Here is a 27,534-nt window from a genome sequence, read left to right as displayed (position 1 = left end):
TGTCAGAAACAGAAATTAGATAATCCCTCATTGGTCTCCCTGGAGGAATCCTATTCTATAGGTCTTCTTGGAACACATTTAAAGAACATCTGCAGGCCCAGGCTCCACACATAATCCAGTGGTGGCTGCCATTCTCCTTTAATACAGGCATCCTTCTGTCCAATAGCCTAGTGGGAACAGTTCTCACCCAAGATGCGGTTCAATTTCCTTTTCTGTTCAGGGCATGCAAACCCACATTGTAGATTTCCCAAGAGAGGGGCCTACCCACCAGGCTCCAGAGCATTCTGGAGATTGTGTGTGTTGTCTCCTTTATACCAGAGTTTCCATCCCAAACTTTTAAAACTGACCCAGTTTGTATCAAAGAATTAAAGATTCACTGGTCAGAGGGAATGAGGGTGACCGTGACTCTCTAAACTGGGATTCTCAGAGCAATCACCCCAGACCTGGGTTGTTTCCTTCTCCTAGGATTGCTTATGGCTAGGGGCAGACATTCAAAAATCTTGAGCCTGAATTGATTCAACCTATGCAGGTTAGTTTAACCTGGCTAGGCTAAAGTGGTTTTTAATCACAAAGACATTCCCTCTGGACTGAAAAAATGATGACACATGCCTACTGTGGCTCAGGCTGGGGGGGTGGGGGTTGCTAAAGCAGCCCTCCCTTCCTTTCTTCAGTGCTGAGCTGAGGAGGAGTGTGGCCAGGCCACAGTGTTTATCATCCCTAACTCAGTGTTTATCAGCCCATTAAGAAAACACCAGCCTCTCTCATTAGTTGAAGATAAACAACTTTTTCCAAGGAAGGAATGCAGGAACATTACCAGCTACCTGTTGATTAGTTCCAAAGATCCCTAAGCCAACACTGTCCTGACTGCCTTTGTTCTGTCTCCCACAGCACGGACAGTAGCCAGCATGTGGTCTGCTAGCTAATGCTGAGAGGTGTCTGTGTAAGGCAGATGGGGGGATCCTTGCTTGAGCAGGGAGTGGTGAGGGTGGGTGGGTGGGGTGGGGAGAAGGAGCAGGAGGAAGCCAGGTAGAGGCTGCTGTACCTGCCAGAGCTGCAGCCAGGGAGCAGAGGGAACAGGTCACTCCTGCTGGGCTGGAGCAGAGTGCAGTACCCTGCCCAGAGTTGCAAAGCATCTGGGATGCTGGAGGACTGTGATTCAACTTAAACCAGGAAGGGGTCTGGGACAGACATTGCATAAACCGGTTTGAGCCAAATCAATTCAGTCTGATACAACATTCAACTAGGTTTATCTCAAACCTGTTCCAGTCATTTTCAAACTGGTTTAAGTGCACTGAACATGTGTTTTGTTACAGGTTTAAACCAATTTCTGATAACTTAAACTGGTTTATGTGTAATGTCTATCTCTAGCCTATGGGTTTCACGTTGTACCATCATTATACTGTGCATCTAATTTGTGGTTCTGGATTCCACATCAATAGCCCAGTGAGTTAGTGTCAAGAGTGTGACTCAAGATAGCACCAATTCCAGGACTGGCGCTCCCTAGTATTCCCACCCCAGCCCAATGGCAACACATAGGGGGTACACATGCACCCCCCCGACAGCCAGCATTCCCTGCTTAGGCTACAGGCAGGGAAGGCAGGCGAGAGCACTGGTGCTCCCCCTGAGAGCGCTGGCTGCAGAGTGTGGGTGCCAGGAGAAGTGATCCTTATGGCTGATCTCATGGGGGGGGGGGCGGTTCCCCGCAGTCTATCACGCTGACCTGGAAGTGCCAGCGGAAGTGATACCCCTCCCCACCAGTCTGTGTGACTGGCCATGGGGGACCCCCCCCATCCCGGATGCTGACTGGCTGCTGGGGGGCAAGTGCCCCTCCCCCCCGACTCAGGAGTGCCCCAGCCTGTGCTACTTCCACCCCCAAGACTAGTTCCATGTCTCTGGGTGGGACCAACGTATTATGCCCAGCCTGGGAAGTCAGCAGCGCTCAATGAACAAGTCTTGGCAGAGCTCTACCCTGTGCTAATGAAAAACTCGGCTGTCTTGTGATAGGCAGTAAAGCAGGGTGGGGAGGTAGGAGAGCAAGATGGAGGAAAGGAACTTTGGGAATTGCATTCCCTTCCCCCACTCACAAAGTTATAATCTCTGGAAGTGTGCAGCTGAAGGGTTATCGCCTTGGCAGATGTGCAGTGCTCTGGGAAGGCAATTCAGCCTCTGAAGTCCATGGTGTTGGCTACTTCAGGTAGATTAGATTAGATTTGACCTGCTGTATTTCAGCTGGGGCTCCCATGACTGAACCTAGTGGGGACTGCTGCTAAGGAGTTCACCAGGAGGTGCCCTCCGTTTTGGGACTTGTTCCCTAGCTTGGGCTAAAATAGCCTGCAGCTGTTGACCTTTAGCACACGCTGCACAGCTTGCTTATTCTCTCAGACGCCCAAGGAGGGCAGGGAATTGTTACCATGGCAAGCTGTGCACGTGGATGTGTGCGCGTGCATGTGTGCATGCACATTTCCTACTTCCTGTGTGGTCAGTTTCAGTGGCAGGGCTTGGACATTGCAGCTCTAGAGCTCCCAGGAGCCTCATCCTGGGGTGCAGCCCCTCTTCCTAATGTTGTAATTTTTGCTGCACTACTGAGAAAGTAAAGAGCCAAGTAATTCAACATAGGGAAGAGCAGGTCATGGCTGTGCAGAATGACCTGCCCTTTGCACCTCACTGCTCCTGCCTCAAGCACAGCAGTTGAGAGTGTGCATGGACGCTGTGGTTTGGGGACTGCAGTAAACACCCTGGAAATCCTGGCACTGGCAATGCTCAAACTGCAACATTAATCTGGATCTCATTTTCAGCCTCCAGAATTAAGCCTTGTGGGCTTGACCTCCTGTAGCAAAACACAAGCAGTTTATAGAGCATGAACCATGACCCCTGCCCCCCAGCTGTGTAGTTCTAGCTGCTGCCAATGGTGATCCATCAGCGTCAACCACGTCTTTGGGGGCATGCTCGGATACTCAGCTTGTGAAGCAGTTTATTAAAAATGTGTCCTTTCCCCCTATCCACTTCATTTACCTTTAGACTCTGTTTCAAGACCGCAAGCTCAGCAGTGCTGTAAGGTGACCTGGCTTTATGCAGGCTGGCTGGGTGGGCTGATGAATCTCCCTCCCTGCGAAGATTTAAGGGGGGACCTTTAAATCTTTGCAGGGAGGGAGAGAGGGAGAGAAACAATCTAGATTTTGCAGTATAAACTCTCCTTGCAACTTAATGTAGTGAAGCATAGCTAAAGGGAAGCTATCAGCATTATACAGGGCCTCCCATGCCTCATTGGACCTGCTCTCACCATGCCCCCGTCTCATCCAAGATGACTGTTTGCAGAACCTCTGCACTTTTCCTGGCCTTCCGCTATGAGCTGCCTTGCATCTGCAGCACACAGGACAATAAACTCAAATGGAACAGGCGGTGTGGTATTTAGTGTAGCTCTTGATCACAGATGGTAAAGGGGATCAGTTCTAATCTCAGTTATCCCAGTCAAAGTCCACAGTAGCTTCACTAGCATGGCTCCAGTTTTGCCCCTGTTTAGCTGAGATCAGAATCTGGCCTGGAAGGAGGAGAACATCTCTCTGTCTGATGCATTTTCAATACAATCACAGCCCTTTGCACAGGCTTTTGGATGACAATTCTAGCATGTTTTTCAAAGGTGGGTACAGCCCTTTATAAGCATTTTCAGAATGGGAAACTAAGGCACTGGAGGGCTGAGGCCTGTACTTTCAAAGAGGCCTCTAATTTTTGCTGTTTCCAGTTTTGGTGTCCAGTGTCAATAAGATGTCCTCATGTTAAGACTGTCTCAAGTTGATGGCAAAACAGGCATTGAAACAAGCAGAGACTTTTGAATTTACAAACCCAAGCAACTTGCCTGGGATCACACAATGAGCCAGCGGGAAAGCCAGGAGACAGAATCCAGGTCCCTGCCTGCCATTCCCACTGTAAACTCTAGACTGTGCATAAGGCCAGCTGAAGCGAGTGCAGCCTGCCCCTGCCCTGCTTCTCAAAAAGCTCTAGTCCAGCTGACACCCTTGTTGCACTAAAGCCTAGCGACCACTGGGACCACTTTAAAGCTACAATCAACAGGATCATTACTGTTGGCCTAGTACTGGTAGAAACTTCTAGGAGCAGGAAACAAAGGCATTCCTGTCTCAGGGCCTTGCCACTAAAAATTGCAATGAACTGCATGTAGCCTTAATCAGAGCAAGATGCAGAACTTGCACAGAATTCGTCACAATACAAGCTGCTGTGATAAGGCTGGGCTGCATTTCTTCTTCATCCCATTGCAATATTTCTCCAGCAGTAATCAGTCAGAGTGTGATGTCTTTGGAATGGGGGTGGGGGAGATTGAATGCACAGTTCTAGCAGGTCGGCAGAAGTGCTTCAGTTGTTGTAATTGGCACTAACAGGCTATGTGATGAGCACAGTAGAGTTTTAGAAAGAGAGTGAAAAGATTAGATCAGGATGGGCAGCGACAAAAATGGAATTGACAAAGATTAGCTATAGATTACCGAGAGACTATAGATTACCGAGAGAGAGTGAGCAGTGGGATTAAATATACCTAGATGTGAGTGTGTCTACTTATTTACATACAGGCAGTCCTCAATTTACAATGTTTCAAGTTACAACATTTCGCACTTATAACGTTTATAAATTGACACTGTTTCAACTTTCTGATGTCAGTTTCAATTTTACAACGCTTGATCCAATGCATCGCCATGCCAGTGAACAAGTCTGTTGCGTCACCCATTTCCCTGGAGAACATCTGTCCAAACTTCCTTGGACACTTTCTTTAAGAAAGCAGACAAGACTAGAAAAACCTGCAGCCAAGTCTCCTGAGAAGTCCCCAGCCAAAAACCCTTCAAAAAGTCCAACTAAGAGCCCTTCAAAAAGACCAGCAAAGTCACCTCAAATAAGTCCTTCCAAATCAACACAGTTGCTATTTACAATATAAATACATTAATGTAGCTATATTACTTATCTATAATTGATTGAGTACAAAATTCTGGATTATTTTTGGTGAAAATAGGGTAACGGGCATGGTGCAGGAACGAATCCCCCATTTATGTTTCCTATGGGAAAATGAGTTCCAAGTTACAACGTTTCGACTTAAGACCTGGTTTTCAGGAACCAGTTGTGTCATAAGTCTGAGTACTGCCTGTATTCCCTCTTCCACAGCAGGGTTCCAGATTTGCTGAGCTTGAAGTACAATACTGTAAGTAAATCCCACACTCTTTAAAGCCATTGTCAATCGACTTCTCCCCCAAACTTTTTAAGCAGTGGCTCCCAATCTTTATTTTTGCCATGACCTTACTTCTAGGCTTGTGACCCAATTTCTGGTCAGCTTGGAACCACTCATAGCTCCATTGCTGGCCCCAGCTGTGCCCCCAGGGTGATTACAACCTCTAGTTTGGGAACCACTGATTCTGAGCATCTGCTAGGGCAGTAATTTTCAACCTTTTATCATTTGCAGACCCCTTTGGAAATTTCAAATGGAGGTGTGAAACCCTTTGAATTGTAAGTATGGGTATTCACATACTTTTGATTGATTATAGTCATCTTTCATGGACCCTTTAGATACAGTCTGTGGACCCAGGGGTCCGTGGACCACAGGTTGAAAACCACTGCTGTAGAGTCAAAGTTTTGGCTATACATTGCTATTCATTCCTGCTTTGCCCAGCCTGTCTAGATGCCCTGCCAGCTCCCTGGTAGTTCTGAATTTGTGCTGCCATTTTTGTTGGGGGTGATGGTGTGTAAATTGATCGTGTTTTCAGCCTGGGCCAGTGGTGACAGCAGAGGTCAGGGCAGAGGTGTAGGGTAGGGCTGTGCGAAATTTTGCCAGGTGTTTCGTTTTGAAGCTGTTTCGATGCGTTTCAAGCTCAAAACAGTGAAACTGAAATTAAACAAAAGGCTTCGAAATGAAACAAGGGCACTCGAAATGTTTTGAAAGTTTCAAAATGTTTTGAGTTTCGAAGCCGGGCTTACTTGGCTTCAGTGCCAGCAGCAGCTTCTTCTTATCCGGTGCACAGATCCAGGGGTCTGCACCCCTGGGAGGGCTATGGGGCTGTGCTGGACTCCTCACGGGAGTGTGAGCCCCCGGATCTGCATGTTGGATGTAAGGAGACTGCCGCTGGTGCCTGGGACTGGTGGCAGTAGCTATCTTCCCTGGCACTAGGGGGGACTGTGCCCAGCACCGGTCCCAGAGGGCAGCCTGAGCCTCCTCTCATCCGGTGCGTAGATCTGGGGGCTCGCACCCCTGGCAGGAGTCTGGCACAGCTCAGCAGCCCTCATGGGGTGCAAGCCCCAGGATCTGCGTGGGAGATGAGAGGAGGCTCAGGCTGCCAACAAGTGTTGGCAACAATTTTCTCTGGTGCTTGGTGCAGCCCATGCCCAGTGCCAGTCCCAGGTGGGAGAGGCAGCCCTCTCTCATCTGGGGCACAGATCCAAGAGCTCACATCCCTGGGAGGGCTGCTGGCCTGTGCCAGACTCCTTCCAGGGGTGCAAGCCCCCGGATCTGCTCGCCAGATGGGACAAGTCCCAGGTGGCAGCAGCAATCTTCTCCAGTGCTGCAAGCGGGCTGCGCCCAGCACTGGTCCCAGGCAGCAGAGGTAGCCGCCTCTCATCCGACATGCAGAGTTGAGGGCCTGCACCCCTGGGAGGAGTCCAGCACAGCCCCACAGCCCTACTGGGGGTGTGGGCCCCCGGATCTGCATGCCAGATGAGAGGAGGCTGCTGCTGCCAACCAGTGTTAAGAGTTTTGCTTTGAAGAGTTTGAGGTGCAGTTCTCCAGAAGCCTCTCCACCTATCTCCTTGAAACCTGGCAGGCTTCATGCCCTCACAAGGGGCTACCATCCCTGCAATTTTAATCCAAATCAGGCAAGAAATGACAGTGTTTTAGGCATTTTCATGATTCCCTATTATAGCCTAGGGACGAAACTCGTCGAAACAGTGAAAGAGTTTCGACAAAACGAAATGGGACAGTGCTTCAAAATGAAGTGAAGAGATTAAATGAAACACTGCCCCTTTCAAAACAGTGAAACAGGCATTGAAACAAAATGATGGTGTTTTGCACAGCCCTAGTGTAGGGCCTCTGGGCAGGGTGAGGAAGGAAAGCATTATGCTGAGTGGTAGCAGCAGTGGCAGTAAATGGCTTGAGGATCCCACAACCTGCCCCGGGGCCCCATTCACCCCCTGCCCCCGCAGAGGCCTTGATCTTCCCCCTCATGCCACTTCCCTCCCCTGTACCCCTTCTTGTCCACTCGTTTACCTGCTCAGCTGGGTGCTGCTCCACACATGGCCAGGCCAAGCTGAGTTCCTGGCTGCCTGCAGGCTCCGGCTGCTCGTCTTTGTCTCTGCACGCCCCCCCCCCAAACGCTGCAGCCACCCATAGCTTGCACCCGGGCTGCCTGTGTTTGGGGGGGTTAAACCCCCTTAGACCCGGCCTTCTGCCGCCTATGCCCATAGGTTAGGGGTGGGCAAAATGGCCCATGGGCTGGATCTGGCCTGCCAGGCCATTCTATCCAGCCTGCAGGACCCCTAAAAAATGTAGAAAATGTATATTTATCTGCTCCTGGCTGCCTGTCAAAGATGACAGGAGCCAGGGACAGTTAGACTCAGAGGGAGCTGTCAGGAGCCAGCAACAAGGCCAGCCTGGCCCTGCCCCACCCCCATGCCCATCCCCCTCCCAACCCCATCCCTTCAATCAGAAGTCTCTGCCTACCATAGCTTTCAGCTGCTCCAGCACCACGCGGCTGCATCACCAGCCCACAGAGCATGGGGCCGTGCCGGTACCACAGTGCCAGGAGCAGGAGAGAGGGTGGGTGTGTGTGTGTTCCTCCATGCAGTGATGGAGGGTGAGAGAGAAATAGACAGCAATGAGGGAGGGAGAGACTCTGTGTGTGTGTGTGTGTGTGTGTGTGTGTGTGTGTTCGAGAGAGAGAGACCCTGTGTGTGTGTGTGTGTGTAAGACACTGTCTCTGTGTGTGTGAGAGAGAGAGAGACTTTGTGTGTGTGTGTGTGTGTGTGTGTGTGTGCGTGCATGCACACAGTGAGGGAGTGGGGGGAGAGAGAGAGAGCGAGCATACAGTGAATCCAACATGCACACCCCATATACACATGCACCCACATCCCCCCTTGCACTGCCATACACGCAGACCCCCACACCCCCTCACACACCCCAGCCACCCTCCCCCATGCACCTCCCACAAACCCCATACCCACCCACACTCCACATATCGACACCCCCCTGAATGCTCCCTCACCCCACACTCACACACTCATCCTCCCCCCACTCCACATATCCACATACTAACAGACCCTGACAAAACTATCCCCATGCCCCCCCCACAAGTCTTACACTTCTATAGAAGTGTAAGACTTCAATTTAAGCTATTGTGCAATCACCTGTATGTACACTACACAAATGCATGTAAATCAGGGCAAATTTTTTTTTGAAATCATATTAATGAATGTTGTAGATGTTTGATTTTTAGAATACAATATGGTATTTTCCTGGTTCTGAGATGGCAAAACCCCTTACTGAAAGGAGTATTTCGGGGGTCAAGGGGAGGGATTCTGGTGGCAAAGGTCTGGGGTTAGGAGGTGGGTCTTGGATGGTGACCAGGGGACGGGGCATCTGTTAAGGGATGGAGCTACCAATGCGGCCCTCAACAGCTTGCCAAAACTCAGTAAATGCCCCTCCACTTGAAAAAATTGCCTGTCGCTGCCATAGGGCCTGTGCCTTCCCTGTGCCTGCATCACAGCAGCAGTAGCTGGAGCATGGAGAGCCCAAGCTGTGGCATGTAACGCTGCCACCATTACTCTCCAGTAGTTGGTATAACATCCTCCTACCCTACTCTGCCCAGAGGGCTAAAGCCTGTAAAATCTAAGTCTTTGGGGGTTTTTTCCCATCTGGAAGGTCTCCTACTGGATGGTGTGTTCCAGACTGATGGCTTTATAGTCCCTGAGGGTTGTACCCATCAAGGGAGGTCACCTCTGTAAATGAAGACTATTCTGTGGTTTACTGGGGGCCGCTAAGATTCCTAATGTATAGACTGTAAGTTTGATCTATTGCTCTCTGAGGAGGTTGAAGTTGCCAAAATTTCTGAAGAAGCCACTGTTGTAGTTTGGAATGACTGAAGCATTTTTAATTCTGGAATGCTTGTACCCAGGCATAATGAATTGCAATAGTCCAGCTTGTAGCTCCTTGGGACTGGGCCATGTTGGCCAGGCCAGTTTTTGATAAGCTAAGCTGTAGTCGTCTGGCAAATTATAAGTGGAAGAATAGTGATAATATCTATGTCCCCATACCAACCCAGCAGGCATGACCTTGAACCCAAGGATGTTTCAGTTTAGGATGTTAGATATGTTTGGGCCGCTCCTTCTGTTGTACCTTCCAAGTCTCACAGTAATGGGCTCTTCTTAAGCCCTGTGTATCAGGTTCATAATAGGACCTAAGCAAGACTGAACACTTTAGTCTGCATCAGGGCCATTTCCTCCAGCCTGCTGTATGGGATGGACACTGGGTTAGTTTTATTGTCTGTAATGACAGATCCTCCCCTCGTGGCAAGATGAGCCATGTTAGTGAATCTCTTCTGGTAATGCAAGTTTGTGAGAAATGGCTGGTGAGAATCAGGACAGCAATACAAAGCAGAGCTTCATGGATTAGCCTGAGAAACAGACACAAAAGGGGGGTTATTTGGCTTGCTGCAGTCTCTGTCCAACAAAGGGAGGGGGTGGGGATTTCTGTGATGAGACAGGTTGAATCTGATCAGATTATGGAGTAAACAAACCACTGATAGAAAGGGGCTGAGAGGATTTAGGTAATGCTGTTCTGCAGAGACAATAATCCACTTGAAGAGAGGAACATCTGATCAAGCAATGAAAGCAAAAAACAGTGGACTAATGCTAAATACATAAGAGGCAGGAGCAGGGATTTGGGTGTATTTGCAGGAACACCACTGATGATCTGAGAGGCACCTATTTCTGTGATTGGTACCCTGGAGAGACTAGAAGCTAGAGCAGTATTTAATTCATTTACCTTCCCAAGCTGGAAAAGTAGCATTTGTAGCAGGAGAGGGGCATGGGCAAAAACCTTGATTTGACCACCCCAAAAGTTTGGGAAGGGTCAGCTCCAGAAACATCCTGAGACTGCTTCTACTGGTCCTCTTGGAGCTGAAGTTCAGTCACCCTGGCTGAGTACAGAGGCTGAATCAATTCATTCTTTGCAGGTTAGTCTAAAATGCAGGGATTAAACTGAGAAGCAACTGGACAGACATTCACTCTTGATTCAGAAAACGGAGCCACATGCCTGCAGTGGCTCAGGCCAGAAGCCGGGGGGCGCTAGAGCATGGCTCTCCTGTACATAGCCAGCATGGGCTGTGTGTTCACTTCTTCTTCCTGCTGCCCCCAAGATCTCTGGGATTTATAGTCCATAATCACAGCAGCAGAACTCTGCTGGGTTGCTCATCACTTCTTTCTACTTCCAGGGCCTCTGGGATTTATAGTCCACAGTTGCAGTCAGCACTAAGTTTTTAGCAGGGAGGTCAGCTCTGTACTTGGGGGAAGGGAAGTTTAACTCCCCTCCCTGCCCCCAGCTGGGGTTTGCTTGTTGTGGGGGAAGGCGGGGAGTCCTGGCCTCTTCCCCCCTCCCCCACAAGCCTTATCTGCTGGAACTGACAGCACAGTCCTGCCCAGGGCTGGAAAGCATGATTTAGGCTGTTGGGGGACTCCGATTTAACTTGAACCAGGAGGGGGTCTGGGACAGAAGTTTCATAAACCGGTTTAACCCAAATCAGTTAAGTCTGATACTACATTCAGCCAGGTTTATCTTAAACCAGTTTCAGCCATTTTGAAACTGGTTTATGTGAACTGAACTTCTGTTGTGTTACAGGTTTAAAACCAGTTTCTGATCACTTCAACCAGTTTATGTGTAACTTCTGTCCCTAGCCCCCGTGTTACCATTCCCCAGAAGGCACCGAGCTGCCAGCTGGGCTTCGCATCCCATGATGCAACTGTGCCTGCCTTGCCTCGAACATCTTGTCCCGCACCTCTCTAGTTCAGGTGCTCACCAGGATCCGCCCTGCCGTTGCAGGTGGTCTTATGAGGAGGTCTTCACACGCAACGCAGGTCGCCCCCTTCTTGTCTGCCACGACTTTGAATCTTCTTCAGTGGGGGTGGGGCTTAGTACTGCGCGGTTACGCTCGCGAGCTACTTGCTCCTTTGGCGGTCTTCTGCGAGGCTCCACCTCCCCTCTACCTCTCCCTATACCCAGCCTGGTGGGTCACTGTCGATTCTGCGGCCAATCTTGTCCTCCCCGTGTTTCTATCAAGCAACCAGTGTACAGCTCCTCTTTCCGCTTTTCTTGCTTCCCTCCGCCTCAACCCCTTCTGGTATGGGGAAACACAAAATACTCTCTCTAGCAAAAGACAAACACAAGAAAACCGCCACCACCACCGTGCTCCCTGTGTGTGCCCAAGATAGACCCCATGCTCCTATTTGACCGATAGGGTCCTTTATAGTTCACCTAGCCCCGCGGCTTGGTCCCTGCCACCCTAGTTATGGTTGCTTTCCCTCGGTGCCTTTCTAATGTTGTTGCCCTCTCTCTGGGCCTTCAGTATCATCGCCCTCTCTCTGGGCCCTCACGATCTCGTTGCCCTCTCTCTGGGATTCCACAACTCTGCAGCCCTCTCTCTGGGGCTTCGCAGTGAGGCTGCCCTCTCTCTGGGTCTTCACTACCCTGCAGCCCTCTCTCTGGGTCTTCACAATATGGCCCCTCCCTCTGGGGCGTCTCTTCGAGTACCCTGGGTCCCTCCACCGTCCCACCTTTTTGGAGGCTGTAAGGAGGACCAGTATCTCCCCCTTCTCCACGGAGGCTACTGGTCCTAGGGTTTCTCCAGCTTCTTTCTTTGTTTCTCACTTCTCCCTGCACCGGAGCTCCTGCTCCTAGTGCAGGTTTGTCTTTGCCGCTGCCGGCGGCTTCTACCCCGCTGCATGAGGCGTCGAATCCCTCTCCGCTGGAGATCGTTGCCTCTCGCTCCACCCTGTCCTTCCGGCTGACTCTGCCAGCTGGGGCTCCTCCCAGCATCTGACCCCCTGCCTCTCTGTGTGCCGTCCTTTTTGTCTCCTCCGGCTGGTAATTGTTGCTGATGTCACCCGCCAGCCGCAGCTGAATGAAAGTGCGGCTAATGGCCCACGTGGGCTTTTCTCGTCATTTCTGTTTTGGCTCAGGTCCTGCTGCGAGTAAGTGTTCTTTTTTTACTCTTGTTTTTCCTGCTCCTCCCCCGTTTCCTGACCCTGGGGTTCCCCCCTTGGGCTTTGTGGTCTCCCCCGTTTGTCTCTCCCTGTGACAGCACTATAGCCAGGAATTCCAGACAGGGCTCTGGGGAACAGGAGGTGACTTTGAGAAAGGCTGTCAGTGACACAATAATTGATTCACTGTTCCATCATCTGAAGATTGACAAGCCAATCTGATACAGACTGTAGGTTCAATAGGATTGCACTCAACTATGTCCTCATTAACAACCATTGGTGATGATCACCTAAGTGAGGGGCAAGACAAGTCTCTCACTGGGATTGTAGAGAGGCACCAGCAAGGCACCAGACTACCATGCGTAGACCCTGAGATGGTGCAGAGGCACTTGGAGGAACTGGATGCGTTTAAGTCGTCAGGCCCGGATGAGCTCCCTCCAAGGGTACTGAAGGCACTGGCCGACATCATTGCAGAGCCACTGGCGGGAATATTCGAACGCTTGTGGCTCATGGGCCAAGTCCCGGAGGACTGGGAAAGGGCCAGTGTGGTCCCCATTTTCAAGAAGGGGAGGAAGAAGGATCCGGGCAACTATAGGCCAGTCAGTCTCACCTCCATCCTTGGCAAAGTCTTTGAAAAAATTATCAAGGCTCACATTTGTGAGAGCCCGGCAGGACAAATTATGCTGAGGGGAAACCAGCACGGGTTCGTAGCAGGCAGATCGTGCCTGACTAATCTAGTCTCTTTTTATGACCAGGTTACAAAACTCCTGGACTCAGGAGTAGGGGTGAATGTCGTATACTTAGATTCCAGGAAGGCCTTCGATACGGTATCCCACCCCATACTGGTGAACAAGTTAAGAGGCTGTGACTTGGATGACTACACAGTCCGGTGGGTGGCGAATTGGCTAGAGGGTCGTACCCAGAGAGTTGTAGTGGATGGGTCGGTATCGACCTGAAAGGGTGTGGGCAGTGGGGTCCCACAGGGCTCGGTCCTTGGACCAATACCCTTCAATGTCTTCATCAGCGACTTGGACGAGGGAGTGAAGTGTACTCTGTCCAAGTTTGCGGATGACACAAAACTGTGGGGAGAAGTGGACTCGCCGGAGGGCAGGGAACAACTACAAGCAGACCTGGACAGGTTGGACAAATGGGCAGAAAACAACAGGATGCAGTTCAACAAGGAGAAATGCAAAGTGCTGCACCTAGGGAGGAAAAATGTCCAGCATACCTACTGCCTAGGAAATGACCTGCTTGGTGGCACGGAAGTGGAAAGGGATCTTGGAGTCCTAGTGTACTCCAAGATGAACATGAGTCGGCAGTGTGACGAAGCCATCAGAAAAGCTAATGGCACTTTATCATGCATCAGCAGATGCATGACGAATAGATCCAAAGAGGTGATACTTCCCCTCTATAGGGCGCTGGTCAGACTGCAGTTGGAGTACTGCATGCAGTTCTGGGCACCGCACTTCAAGAGAGATGTGGATAACCTGGAGAGGGTCCAGAGAAGGGCCACTCATATAGTTAAGGGCTTGCAGGCCAAGCCCTACGAGGAGAGACTAGAGAACCTGGACCTTTTTAGCCTCTGCAAGAGAAGGTTGAGAGGCGATGTTGTGGCTGCCTATAAGTTCATCACGGGGGCACAGAAGGGAATTGGTGAGGTTTTATTCACCAAGGCGCCCCCGGGGGTTACAAGAAATAATGGCCACAAGCTAGTGGAGAGCAGATTTATACTAGACGTTAGGAAGAACTTCTTCACAGTTCGAGTGGCCAAGGTCTGGAACGGGCTCCCAAGGGGAGGGGATGCTCTCCCCTACCCTGGGGGTCTTCAAGAGGAGGTTAGATAGGCATCTAGCTGGGGTCATCTAAACCCAGCACTCTTTCCTGCCTATGCAGGGGGTTGGACTCGATGATCTATTGAGGTCCCTTCTGACCCTAACATCTATGAATCTATGAATCAGTGATCACTGAGGTCCAAGTTCACACACAATCTGAACTTGGTATTGCCCGTTGGTTTCTCATGACACAACTGCATATCCCTCTTCAGCCTCAGCCTGTTGGTGAGCAAAATTTATCTGATTTAATTCAAAAGTCTACTTAGAACCAATATATCACACAACTTTCTGTTCCAACCTGCTCAAGGCCACTAAAGCATTGAAGCCTCTATAAAGTTTTCTGTTATGATGAGGAATGAAGTTTTAAGTCACTGGTACTAACCACTGCCATCTTAGTGCTGGGACCTCAGCACTTCAACTATCACCCCAGCATCAATGAAGAGACACCCACAGCAGTGGGACCTAAAGAAAAGAATGAATGAACCTGTTGTTGGAGACTTTGAGAGTTATGATTGTCAACAGCAAAAGCAAAGGCCAAAAGGGTTCAGCTTTAGCATGAAGTCACTGAGCAAGAAAGAGAACTCCAATGATTATTAACTCAGGCTGTTCATTTAAATCAGGCTGCCAACAAACAGTCACCACCTGTGTTGCACTGCCTAGCATACTCAGTGGAAGATGGCATCTGCCTGCTCAGCAAGGAATTGGGACAGCAGCATTAGCCAGTGTTTGAAAAGTTCGTGGCATCCATGAGAAGAATATTTTAAGATGCTCCTTAATTATCCTCCAGGAAGCTCAGTTAGAACACCCTTCTTTTATTCAAGAAGTCTGAATACTGTGAGAATGGTGTCTTCTCAGAATCCAGCTGAGACACCAGACATCACTCCTAAACAGCTGAAAATAGGTGAGAATATTGTTTTGCTACCATTGAATAACTTGTTTCATCTATGGCAATCTCAGCTCATCCCCAGTGCCTGGAAGAAGTGTGTTGTTTTGTTTTTGTCCCCAAAGGGTCATAAGGCCAATGTAGTCAGCAGAAAGGTTTTATACCACTGTCAGAGAATCTTTGCTTTCATGTGAATATCTTGAATTAGCAGTGCATATTGTGACAAAATCTGGGCTTTCCATTTTCCCTATTCTTTACTTCAAGACAGCTGTTTGAGGCCATGGCTGAATTTATATTATGCTGTATGCAGCACTTCTTCTAGGTTTCTGCTGATCTTTGATGAAGTGCACTGAGTAAGCCTGAGGGATCTAATGTGGCTTTTCAAGGTTCACAGAGAGGATAGTGTTCTAGTTGTTATATTATTATCAATACTAATATCCCCCAAACAGGTACCAGCTATCTGACAAAGGCCCCTCAAGAAAATATAAAGACAGCTGAAACCTTCTGAAAAAAAATCAGAAATAAATTAAATATAATATAATAATAATATTAATAAGGCACATTTATCCTGTGGAGCACTTAAAGCCCAACTAAGGCCACATTTTGCTAGGCCTCATACAAATAGCTTATGAATGGCCATCCCTTTCTGATAGAATGACATGATGTGAATTGACTGTCCTCTGCCCAGTCCTGTGTGGATGTCACTGAAACACCAATCTATGTGTGGCATGAATTGACCTTGTGCTAGGAGTCACAGCACACGTCAAGGACAGAATGGGTTCTGGAAAGTGAATTATCTTCAAAGAGCGGTCGTAGCAGCCAAAATCAGTGGCAGGTCAGAGGAGCAGTGCAGTGGCACTGCTGCTTATAAATAACATCATGTTTCTCTACACAGAAGGCATCTGGCTCTGGAGTCTCCAGCCAGCACCCTGCCCCAGGGCTGGGCTTCAGAAATCAATTTAAAGTAGAGAGAGGTAATTTTTACAACAACAACAAAAATCCAGCACAAGCTATCTGTGGTGAGAGTCTCGTAGTCTATAATTACAGCAAAGGGATCCCAGATCTCTAAGCCTGGTGTCGGGGAAGGCAGGTCAAGCTACTCACTTCAAAAGTGTTTGCTCAACCTTTCAACCTCACATGGGTTTAAAAAAACAAGAGGGACTTGCAGTGCTTCTTTCACCAGTGTGGCCCCAGAAATGGCATGTGAAGTCTCCCGGCCAGGCCAGGACATGGCTCCCGTCCTTCATTTACCCAGCTTGGAGGCTGCTGACTGTGAAGCGAGCTGCCTGGAAACAATAAGCCATAGAAACTGTTACAAAATATAAATTAAAATCCGTGGAATTCTATTCCCAGCCCAGCTCCCCATCGTTTGGACCCACAGACGATGTTAACAAATTCAATAAGCCCTTATTTTCCAAGCTTGTTATATCATAGCAGTACGTTGCCTTGCAATTGGAAAAAGATGTGTTCCCTTTGTGCACACAGGTTCAATGTATGGCAAAGGCTCAGCTCCTGCACAGGAGAGTTGCCTTGAAGAGCTGCAACTTGGGACAAGTTACAAAAGCTTCCTGGATAATGTATCTAATGTGCAGGCTGGGGCCATGGGCCTGTTTTCAGGAGTGGAGAAATATATCCTCAGTATATCATGGTGGGCAGAAATATTACAATGAAAACCCATCAGTGGAAACCTTCACAGAACCACCTCAGCTTCTGGTCCCTTCAGATTGCTCTTCTGAGGGGCTCCATCTATTCATTAATAATTTGGATGATTGGACTGAGTGCACACTTAGCAAATTTGAGGATGGCACCAAGTTGGGTGGAATTGCAGTTACTCTTGAGGTTAGAGCTAGGATCCAAAATGACCTGGACAGACTAAAGAAATAGTCTGCAATCAAGCAAATGAAAGTTTTATGAGGACAAATGCAAATTCTTGCATTTGAAACAGAATAATTGCATGTACAAATATAGCCTGGGGAATGACTGACTTAGGCTTCAGTACAGCAGAAAAGGACCTGAGAGTTACAGTAGACCATAAGCTGAATATGAGCCAATCAGGAATGACGTGTGCCCTCGGTGCCTTAGGCGGGCATGGTGGTGGTGGGAGCATGGCAGTGGCAGCGGGACTGTGGCAGCGCTAAGTGGGGGAGCTCCCGCAGACACCGTCGGCGCTGTTGGCGGTGGGGGTGGGAGGAAGGGGGGGCAGCATTAACCAAAGGCTGGCGACCACTCGCAGCCGCCACTGGCAGCGTTGGCAGCAGCCAGCGGGGATCACAGACTGCCCGCAGATGCCACCAGTGGTGGTGGCAAGTGGCGACCGCCTGCAGGGAGTGCTTGTGCACCTGCATGCACCCCCTACGCATCGCCCCTGGAGCCGATAGTGTGCTCTTGTTGCAAAAAAAAGCCAACAGAATACTGTATTAACCTAAGTGTCACTTGCATATCAAGTTAAGTGATTCTTCCACTCTATGCAGCACTTATGAGGCCTCACCTGAAGTACTGTGCCCAGTTTTGGGCCCTGCAGTTCAAGAAAGATGTCGACAGGTTGGAAAGTGCCCAGTGTAGAGTGACAAAAATGATTAGGGGCCTTAGAAGCATGCCTTATGAGAAAAGACTGAACAAACTAGGATTATTTAGTCTGGAGAAGAGAAACTGAGGAAGGGATATGATAACAGCCTTCAAATATCTGAAAGGTAATTATAAAGAGGATGAAGCTGTGCTTTTCTCTGTGGCTTAAGGGTACAGGACTAGGAGCCATTGCCTCAAGCTGTCACAGAGGAAATTTAGGTTGGAGATTAGATAGAACTTTCTGACTATGAGGGTGGTCAAGCATTGGAACAGGTTGCCTAGAGAAGTTGTGGAATATCCATCCTTGGAAATTTTCAAATGCAGGTTGGACAGACACTTGGCTGGGATGGGGTAGTTGGGAATGATTCTGCCTTGAGCAAGTGGCTGGACTTGCTTTTGAGGTCCCTTCCAGCCTTACTTTTCTATGATCCATGAACAAGTTAGGTTTTATTGTTAAGGAGCTCTGCTTGGACACAATGCAGTTCCCCTATATAGGACTGCCATGCATTGTTCTTAGGTATTGTCCCACTATAGCTAGAATACCCTTTCCCCAGCTACACCAGCCATCCCAGGCAGTGGGAGTGTGGGGACCCCCTAAATAGGTGCCAAGAAGTTTTCATCTGGGTCACAAAGAGCTTTTAGCTGGTTTGAGACCTCCTTGTTGGTTACTTCACCCTTCTATACTCAGCTTTCCTTTCAAGCCCCTCTGTGCTACAGAAAGTGTGCATATTTTTTTCAGAGGAATCAGAGATGGAAAGATTCCTGGCAGGAATGGTCATTTTTCAAACAATGGCATTTTTTAACAAATGTTGGTGGACATGTTGGTCTTCGTCAAATTCCTCCATTTATGTCCTGTTGAAAGAAACACTCACTGGAAGCACTGTGTGTGTGTGTATAGCTCAGTGTCAGGAGATGGCAAAGAAGAATCATACTGTAGTGGTAAAAGTTATAATTTAGAGACAATCCATAATTTAAAAGAGTTGGGAATTGGGAGATGGTCTCTTAGGGAGTAGCTGCTAGTTAGAGACAAGGGTCTGCAGAGGTTGTCTATTGCTCCACAATTAAAGTTTGTTGTTTAGTTCTTTCCATTGTGTAGGCCTGTCCTTATTGAACCTGATCATCACTACACTTACCTCTGCAGTGGATTTTCTGTTTCCTACTTGCTTTGGGTGGATATTTATTTGCTGCTGAACACTTAGCAAGTTATTAATGCCCTGTGCCTGCCTTCTGCTTAGAATCTGTTTTCCTTTCTCAGGTGTGTGAGAGGATAGGAAAAGCACCATCCACCGAGCATATTTCAGCTTAGCCTGAAGGAGTCTCCTGTGCTTGGTTGCCTTCCCATTTCCCACCTGTTAAGGAAGAGCAGCCAATGAGGGCTGCTGTAGGACGCAGGAAGACTTCTCTTCCTTGTCTAGTACCTGACATCTTCTCAAAGAGGGGAATGGGAAGTAGCTGCTCCAGATGTCTCCTGTGAGCAGTGCTTTCTATAACATGTGGCCTGGGAAGGGAGAGAGGGGTATAGAGCTGTTAGAATTATAGGAGGAACAGAGCTGAGGCTGGGATGGGGCACTGCTGGTGAAATGAGCTGGAGGTGGCAATTTGGACTAAGAAGCATTTATACATGTGCTATGGGAGTGGGGTGTGGGGGGAGGGTATGTGTAACAGGGAACCCTAGCCCTGTCACTAGAAAGCAGGCCTGCCCCTTTAAGGCCAGAACCTTCTGGGCTCGGAGTACTGGGACGGAAGGGGTTAAAGGCTGAGCCTGGCCAGCTAGTCAGCTGACCGGAAGAGGCAGGACTATAAGAACCCGGGGCAGAATGGCAGTAAGGAGGCTAGCAGTCGAAGGGGAAGCAGTGCAACCCAGAGCTCCTAGGAGAGGCCTGGTGAGCGGTCCAAAGGTTGGAAAAAGGGACGGCGGAGGCCCTGAGATAGAGCAGCTACCCCAGAAGCCAGTAACCCGCTGTAAATGTAAGCTGGTATGCGAATTTCTTTGACCACACACTTTTTGTGGGGGCAGTTATTGCTCACAGATGGGACTGTCCCTATTTCTTTTGGTTATTGAATATTATCTGGTGGTTTGGGTGAGGCTATTAGGGGATGGAGGAGGCCTCATAGGGGCACAGACCCCGGTGCCAGTGAGGGTGCAGCTTTTGGGGCACAGACTTTGGCGCTAGTGAGGGTGCAGCTCTTGGGGGCATAGACCCTGGTGCCTGAAGGCACGATCTTGAAAAAGACCAGGGAGGTCAATTGTGTTTTGGACTGAAAGGGGGTGAGTTTGAGTTACCTCCTAGTTTCGAGCTTGTGGCCCCTTGGCTGTGGGGCCGGCGCCCGGGCCTCTAGGCCAGGGAGAGCCAGGCTCACGTTTGGAGTGGGAAAGGGGGCCATGAGCCCCAAGACACCGGAAAAGGCTAGAGCCTTGGAGTTGAACCCTGTTTAGTGGGTTCAGATGAAGAGGCCTAGCCAGAGAAAATTGGGGGTCAGGAGAATGGCTCCAACATACCCAATTCAATAGGCAGTTTAGCACTCGCATAATAATTTTTCATCAAGACGTGGCAGGCAAGTATAGGGCGGGACAGTAGAGCCCCAAAGAAGGCTCCAAGGGCGCCCCACGGAAGGCATAGATTACCAGAAAGATGGCACCGGGGAGGGCGAACTGTTACAGTATGCTTTAATTAGAGTGCTGCTGAGAGCTACTCTAATTAAAATGCCTGAAGCATTACATGTATCAGCATCCCCATGCTGAAAAATGGCATTGAGGGCACTTTAACTAAAGCTTGTTGAACAAGCTTTAGTTAAAGTGCCCCCACTCATTTTTCAGCATAGGGATGCTGATACATGTGACTCTGGAGTCTGCTGGAGTGCAGTAATTACCACACTCCAGCAGGCTCGATTAATTGAGTGTTGTCCGCTGTGCTGTAATTATAGCATGTCGGAGCAACCTCATTGCACGTGTATAGGCACTCAGAGCGATGAGACTGGAGCTCTGGTCCTTGCACTGCCACTAGCCTGCTGTGTGACCTAGGGCAAGTCAAGTCACTCTCTACCCATGACTCAGTTTCCCTAAATAAGTGTTGTTTATCTCGACAGGATGCTTTTTGCCGCAGCCACTATACAAATAGAATGGGGCCTTTCCTTTTTTTTTTTTTTTTAAGGGCCAAATAATCAAATTGGTCTTGAAGCAACTAATTTCTGGAGGAAATATTACCTGCCTGTGAACAGCAAAGGGATTTCAAGAAGCTAATGGGGTTAGCACAGGAAGTGGCAGTTTTAATGCTGGTTAGCTGATTAGCAGGGCCTTCCAGGCATTGAGAATTATGCTGGTATTTCAACTCCAAAGCATCAGATCCCAACAGCTTTAATAAAGCCAAATACAGAGAAATGATCATGAATCCAGACTGTCTGTGTGGCAAGGCAGAATGCTAACCCGATAGCTGGGCAGTGGGCAGATCATGGTGCTCAGCTGGGGAGCAAGAACTCTAGTTGAACCAGTTGTCCACCACTTCATAAATTCTCCTGCTGTCTCCTGGGGATACCTTGAGTTTGACCTTAAACACTCGGAGCAAAGTTCCTTTCTTTGTCTCCTAATAAACAGCACCGATGACTGCAGGGCTCCAGCTGTTCCTCAGATCCTGGCCTTCCTGAAAGAGACGACTTCTCCATGTGAAGTCTCATTAATGTAGACTTAGGGCCAGTTTGGGCTCCTGACAGCTGTCTCTCCCCTCATTATAGCCCTTGACTCGTTAGTGCAATCACTTCACCCTGACATGACTGAAAAGTGGCTCTTGGTTATGAACCTGTCTTCATAGAGGCCCATTGTATGAAAGGTTCAGGCCTCTTGTTTTGACAGGCTTGGAAGAAAGGTCCCACTTAGAGTGACATTTTAAAACATTTTGACAGATTTTCCCCCTCCAGCCTCAGCCTAGGCTGTATCGACTCCTATAAAAGACAAGTTCTGCAAAGTAACTAATGAGCTGCTTATATTTTCTGGAAACAGAGATATGTTTTTCAGGTATTTTTTTTTGCTCTTTTTGGAGAGATCAAGACCAGCTGTTGAGCAAATTAGCAGTTCACAGTTTTCCCTTCAAACCCCATGGCTTCCAATCTAAAAGCAACTATATTGGGGATTTTATCTCATTTACTTTTTTTTAATAGACCAGATTATCGACAATTTCTGTCCTATCTAGAAAGCAGTTGAAATAGCTCTTTCTGCTGTATAAAAAGGATACATTTTCACAAATCTTCTGTGAGCTAGAAACAAGAGCACTCAAAAGGGAGAGATGAAAAAAGGAAATAATGAGGCGCTTTGGGGCAAGAACTATATAGAACCCAATACTGTAGCCCCAATCCCTGAAGAGGACTTCTTGGTGTCACTGCAAATAGTAATAATAATAATAAGAGGTGGGAAACTGAGGCACAGGAAGTATTTAGTGGCACACCAAAGGTCACACAGCATTACTTTAGCGGAACAGAGAATATTAAGCATGAAGCCATCCCTCTTCCTGAAGAATGAGGGGACCGAGGTGCATTTGGGAACACACTTCAGTCTGCATAGGTGCCTTTGACATGGAACGTGTCTGTCTGAAGTGAAGGGTGATTTTAGGGCTTCCCCACACTGCGTAACCTCCTCCTTCCAGATTAAGTCTGGACTGTCCATCCTGTTCTAGCTCAGCCTTGGTTTGCTTTGCTGTTTCAAGGTGATCCTGGCCAGGAAGTGGACTGCAAAGTGAACAAAGAAACTTTCAGTTCTCCATCCCAGGCCCAGGAGACTAGCTTTGTTGTCAGCTGGTTTGCCCGATTTCTTCTGGCTTTTCAGCAACATTTGGGCAAAGACCCAGTTGGTCCATGTATAATCAGACTTGGTTTGCTGACCCCTCCCTCCAAGCACACTATGGCTGTATTTCAAGCTCAGGCTTGCCTCGGGTCAACATATCGGGGGCACTGCTGTCCTTGGGCTGGCTCTGCATTTGGATGTGGTACACTGAAAGCTGCTCCATTTACCAGGTCTGCTCCCTGGTCAGCAGTTTCCCATTGAATGGTTCTCTCTTGCTATCATGGTAATAATATCCTTTAGCTGGAGTTCACTGTAAAAGTCTCTACTCTCCTCCTCTGCTCCAGTATCCTGAAAATGGGCCCTTCTGTTGGAAACTATTGAGAGTTCAACCCATACCAGTCTCAAGGCTGCAGGCTTTTCCAGTGCTGATTCTGCCCTCTCTCCCAAGGTGTCATATTCTGTCCTCTCTCTATAGGCCTTTCTGCTAGTCTCCTTGAAGATAAAATTATTCATTACAGTAGGATCTGGATTTGATCCACGTACTGTGATAACTGGGGTGCATGGAGGGTTAGATCAGGCACGTATGAACTGCAAAATCTGAGGTCTGCTTATCCCCCAGCCTGGTCATTCAGCCTTTCTCTGGGCTGGTGTTAAATACCATGGCCTCAGTTCAGTCTCGCCTCCCTACTGTTATCTCTCTTTTGAATCAGACCTGCACTTTGGTGCTAGTCAACACCATAAATGTACAGTGTGTTCCAGGCTGGGAAGCTGTGATACTGTAATCAGCAGGAGCCCTGCTGTCATTATGCTTTGGCTGCTTTTACAATTTAATATAAATATTTTGCAACAATGGCACTGAGATGGGAGATTCCCCTGGCTGCTGTTCTGGGGAGCCAGATGGGAAGGATTTAAAACCTGTGGAAGGCTACAAATTAGACATGTTCAGTCCTTAAGTAATGAAAGTAAGTAAAAGCACAGTGTTCTTCCCTCAACAGCAAATCAGGAAGCACAGTGATAAGCCCCACAAAAAGAGGATGGGCTAGTTCAGGCGGCTGGGAGTGGGTGGTAGAGGCTTCCGTCTCTGTGGGGCTAGTGTAAATCCAGGTCGAGTTGGACTTGAACGAAAGTCATCATTTGCCTTGGGACACTTAGGTGTGAAAGAGCAGTATGGTTTACTCAGATGCCTTCCCATCACCATAGTATCCAAAACCATTCCCTCACTTGTCCTATGGGCCAACCCCTGCAGTCATTCCACAGCTGCGACTCCCTACTAAGGACTACAGCTGCCTCTGTGTTACTTATAAATCCTTGGTCTAAGGCAGCAGAAGGGCGATCTTTTTGGCAGGTGTGCCACAGAGTAGCTTTTCACCCTCCATGAGTGCCGCTTTAACCCCCCTGCCCAATCTACTGCTCTGCTTTCTGCTCCCTGCCTTGTGCTCTGAGCCTGATCTGCTACTGTGCTTTCTGCTTCCTGCCCTATCTGTCCCTGTGCTGCCTGTCCCCTCCCTGCTCTGCCATGTGTCTCACACAGAGGCTGCCCATGTCACTTGTGGCCCACATGCTGCAGGTTGGCCACCACTACATGGTAGATACCACTCATCAGTTGTATCCCTAGGTGCTGTATAGTACAGGTAGTAAAAGAGAGATAAGTAAAAGCAGACCCACACTGAGGATAAGTTAGACCTACTATGCTGGCTTTTCATCTCACTCCTTGCACAAAGGTGGCCAGGCTACCAGAACTTGCACTGGGCCATTTCTGTTTGGTTGATGTCAGACCCTGGCACAGGGACTTAATGTTTATATGGTGCTATTTACCAAGCCTTTCCTAGCTAGTGACACTTGGAAATTTTCTTATATCGCATACTGCTGTTTTGGCAATAAACAGGTCATTAGTGGAGGTCACAGGGCAAATTCTGGCTGTTTTATATTCATTGTTTGTGGATTGACTCCATCAGCTCATTAAAACACCTGTGTGCTCTCTGGGCTAGTTTCCAAGTGGGCTTAAGGAGTTTAAGGACCCTGCCAGGTGAAGTCAGGCCAGGCCTTAAAGCACAGCTGACTGTCATTTATTTCATACACATCACAAGCATCACTGCAGAGGTAGGGTCCAGGTCAGACTCATCTGAGTTTACCTGGGTTGGGTGGGATGCTGGGTTTCAGTTCAGCCTTATCAGAGAGATAAGGGAAAGCTGCATAGTTTGTAATAAACAGATGCAGTTACCAGACAAATCACAGGCCTATCCCAGGCAGCTGGCACACATGAAGGTCTCTTTAGCTGTCAAAGCCAAAAACAGAAGGCATTGTCTAGTCAGTGCTCTCTTGGTCCAACAGCTAAAAGTGCAACATGCACACAGGCACATGCACATAAAGAGCCATTCTTTATATCACTTTCCATCTATTATAGACCAGGCAGGTATAAGGCTTTGAGAGTCTGTCTCTCTCATTGATTCCAGACTAATGTACCACTATGAACCCTGTAATCTGTGGACCACTCACCATAGCCTTGTGGCCAGTTGTGGCCCATGGCCCACAGTTGGGGGACCATTAGGCTATAAATAAATGGCTTCCGGGTAAAATGCTATTCTGCTCTGAAAAGTGACTATGTAGAAATAGCATGGCTCATTCTGTTCCTCTGACTCTCAGTCAGACATGCTGACTTTAGCTACCAAAAGACTGTCTGCTGCTCTTTTCTCCTGATTGCCCAGCAGAACAGACTTTGCCCAGGGAGAGGGAACCAGAGCCTATTCCTTCTTGTGCATCATCAGCACTATAGTTTACTGAGATTTTAGACACTCAGGCCAAATGACAAAAGACATCCTTGGATGTATAAGTGGGGAATAATGGGTGCAGCTATGTGCCATTAAGGTGATGTGATAAATTCTGGTGCAGTTTGCACTGGAGTTTATCACGGTGCCTTAAGGGCACGTGTAGATGCTCAAACTGCTGTGTTCCAGGGCGCACATGCAGATGCTGTGCTCAGGACTGCAGCAGTTTTAGCCTGGGTGGAGTAGCCCAGGGCTGGCTGGGGGCTCTGCAGGTCAGCCCCAGGCTCCAGGAGGGGCAGGCAGCAGAGGGGATGGCTGGCGCATGAGGATGCTCAAGTGTGGGGCTGGGTGGTAGGCAGCCTCTGCACTTCTGCACCCTTGTGCCCCAGCCAGCCCCAATCACCACCTGCACATGCACTTTGGTACAGTAAGAAACTGCACTGTAAGATAGTACTGTCCCTGACAGTACTATCTAAGGGCATAGTTAATCTACCGTGCCCTCGTGGTGATGCTTTACTCCATGCCCACTGAGTGCCCACTGAGTAGAAACAGGGAGGTTCTACTCTTTTTCTGTTTATCCCCTCTGCAATCACTACTGAAACAGGGTATTCTGTTCTGGTGTGCAAGGAGGAAGCCATTAAATAAGGGAGGGTTCAGACAAGAGCAATAAGAACGATTAAAAGATCAGAAAACATGCCTTACAATATCAGATGTCCGTCACTATAGCTCAGTCTAAATGGAGTTCATTATATTTAGCACTGGGCTCTTCCTCCTAGTAAGCAATGGTGTAACACAATCCAATGGCTAGAAGTTAATGCTGGCCAAATAGAAATACAAAATAGAAATAAGGTACACGTTTTTCATATTAACCCTTAGAACGTTTTGCCAAAATCTGTGATGAATTTCTCCATTGCTGGTAATTTTTAGATCAAGACGGGATGTCCTGCTCAGAGAGATGCTCCAATTCAACAGGAAGTCCCATGGCCTGTGCTACCCAGGAAATCAAACACAATGACCACAGCAGTCCTATCAGACCATAGAAGCCATGAAATCCAGTCAGTGACACCTGAGTAAACCCACAGAAGACCCAAGCTTTCTAGTAGGCTCAACTGTAGACATGGGGCTGAGGATAAAACCTTGCTTATTGGTAAGGTGTAAACCTTGCTTACTGATGTGTAGAATTAAAGGAGCATATCATAGGGTTGAAAGGGACCTCAAGAGTCATTATGTGGTTCAACTCCCAAAATGCAGTTTCAATGAAACTGGAATGACCCTGTGAAAAGTTTCAGTTTTGTTGAATCAGCAATTTTAAGTGGAAGTTTCCTAATCGGCTACAGTCACTGAGTAGCCCAGCCACTAGAAAAAGACATGCTCTCGAACAGTAAGCCAGCGCCTCATACCTTATGGCCACTCCGTTTTTCCTGGGCAATGTTCTTACACCTTAATTTTGGGGGTGCCTTAATTCTTCAGCCATGGACTGGAAAGTGCCTATTTTAACATCTACCCACCTCATGCCACCATCCCTATTTTATGACTCAAACAGCTGGAGCTTACACTGGTTCTATATACTAACGCAAATAACTCTGAGCTCCGGAGCAGACAGGCGTGTAGCTTTCCCAGGGTTACATACATCCAGTAGATCTTATTACAGTGACTTGAAATTATGCAGGGGCAGATAATAGCCTGTTTGCCTTGCAATAAGCGGCAGAGAGCTGTCACCTAAACTGGTGTCATTTGCACCAGTGTAGTTTTACCTGTTTTTTCCACTAGATTTGAGCAACTCATTGGTAAGCATTCCTTAGACCGAGTGTAGACTTTCTGCTTAAAATAAGGGAGAGATGCTGTTTCTTTTGCTCCAGTAGCCACCACACCACTTGTTGCACCCCTTGCCCCAGTGGTGGATTGCACAGGACAAAGCCCCTGGTTTGCCTGAGTCCGGCCAGAGCCTTAACTCTGTCCTCCATGGCAAGGTGGTTAGGGCAGTGGCAGGCCTTGTCTGCCATTCTGCCACATCTGAAGTGAGTGCCTGACCAGCAGGCTCTGGCCAATTGTAGGGTCTGTCTCTTTGTCACTTTTCATGAAAAACTGTGAAAGGTGAGATGGGGACATTTTTGAAGTTCCACAGGCTTTCCCAGGAAGGGAAACCATTTTCTGCTCAGCATTAGTTTGGTGTGAATAGTATAGGAAGGATCAGTAGTGTAGGAAGGACCATCACATCTGGAGTACTGTGTTCAGTTTTGCACCCGCTCCCTACTGCGCTACAGAAAGGATGTGGGCAAATTGGAAACAATCCAGCAGAGGGCAAAAATGGTTTAGGGGACTGGGGCACAAGATTTCTGAGGAGAGGCTGAGGGAACTGGGCTTATTTAGTCTAGAGAAAAGAAGACTGAGGGGAGATTTAATAGCAGCCTTCAACTACCTGAAGTGGGGTTCAAAAGAGGATGGAGCTGGACTGTTCTCAGTGGTGGCAGGTGACAGAACAAGGAG

General features: G+C 48.5%; 1 long non-coding RNA gene across 5 annotated transcripts in view; it reads left to right on the top strand.

The window, feature by feature from the left end:
- Nucleotides 1-27,534, top strand: part of LOC109283755 (uncharacterized) — a 56,168-nt gene that overhangs the window by 9,711 nt on the left and 18,923 nt on the right. For 4 of the 5 annotated variants that reach the window (XR_009458039.1, XR_002091021.2, XR_009458037.1 and 1 more), the window contains one exon: nt 5,456-5,499. The exons of the other annotated variant lie outside the window; for it this stretch is intronic. This is a non-coding gene — a long non-coding RNA (uncharacterized LOC109283755). The remainder of the gene's footprint in view (nt 1-5,455; nt 5,500-27,534) is intronic. 5 annotated transcript variants of the gene reach the window in all.

This window comes from Alligator mississippiensis, chromosome 16 (assembly GCF_030867095.1).
Source record: "Alligator mississippiensis isolate rAllMis1 chromosome 16, rAllMis1, whole genome shotgun sequence".
In the NCBI taxonomy this organism is placed as follows: Eukaryota; Metazoa; Chordata; order Crocodylia; family Alligatoridae; genus Alligator; species Alligator mississippiensis.
This window is presented reverse-complemented; position numbering and strand designations above follow the sequence as displayed.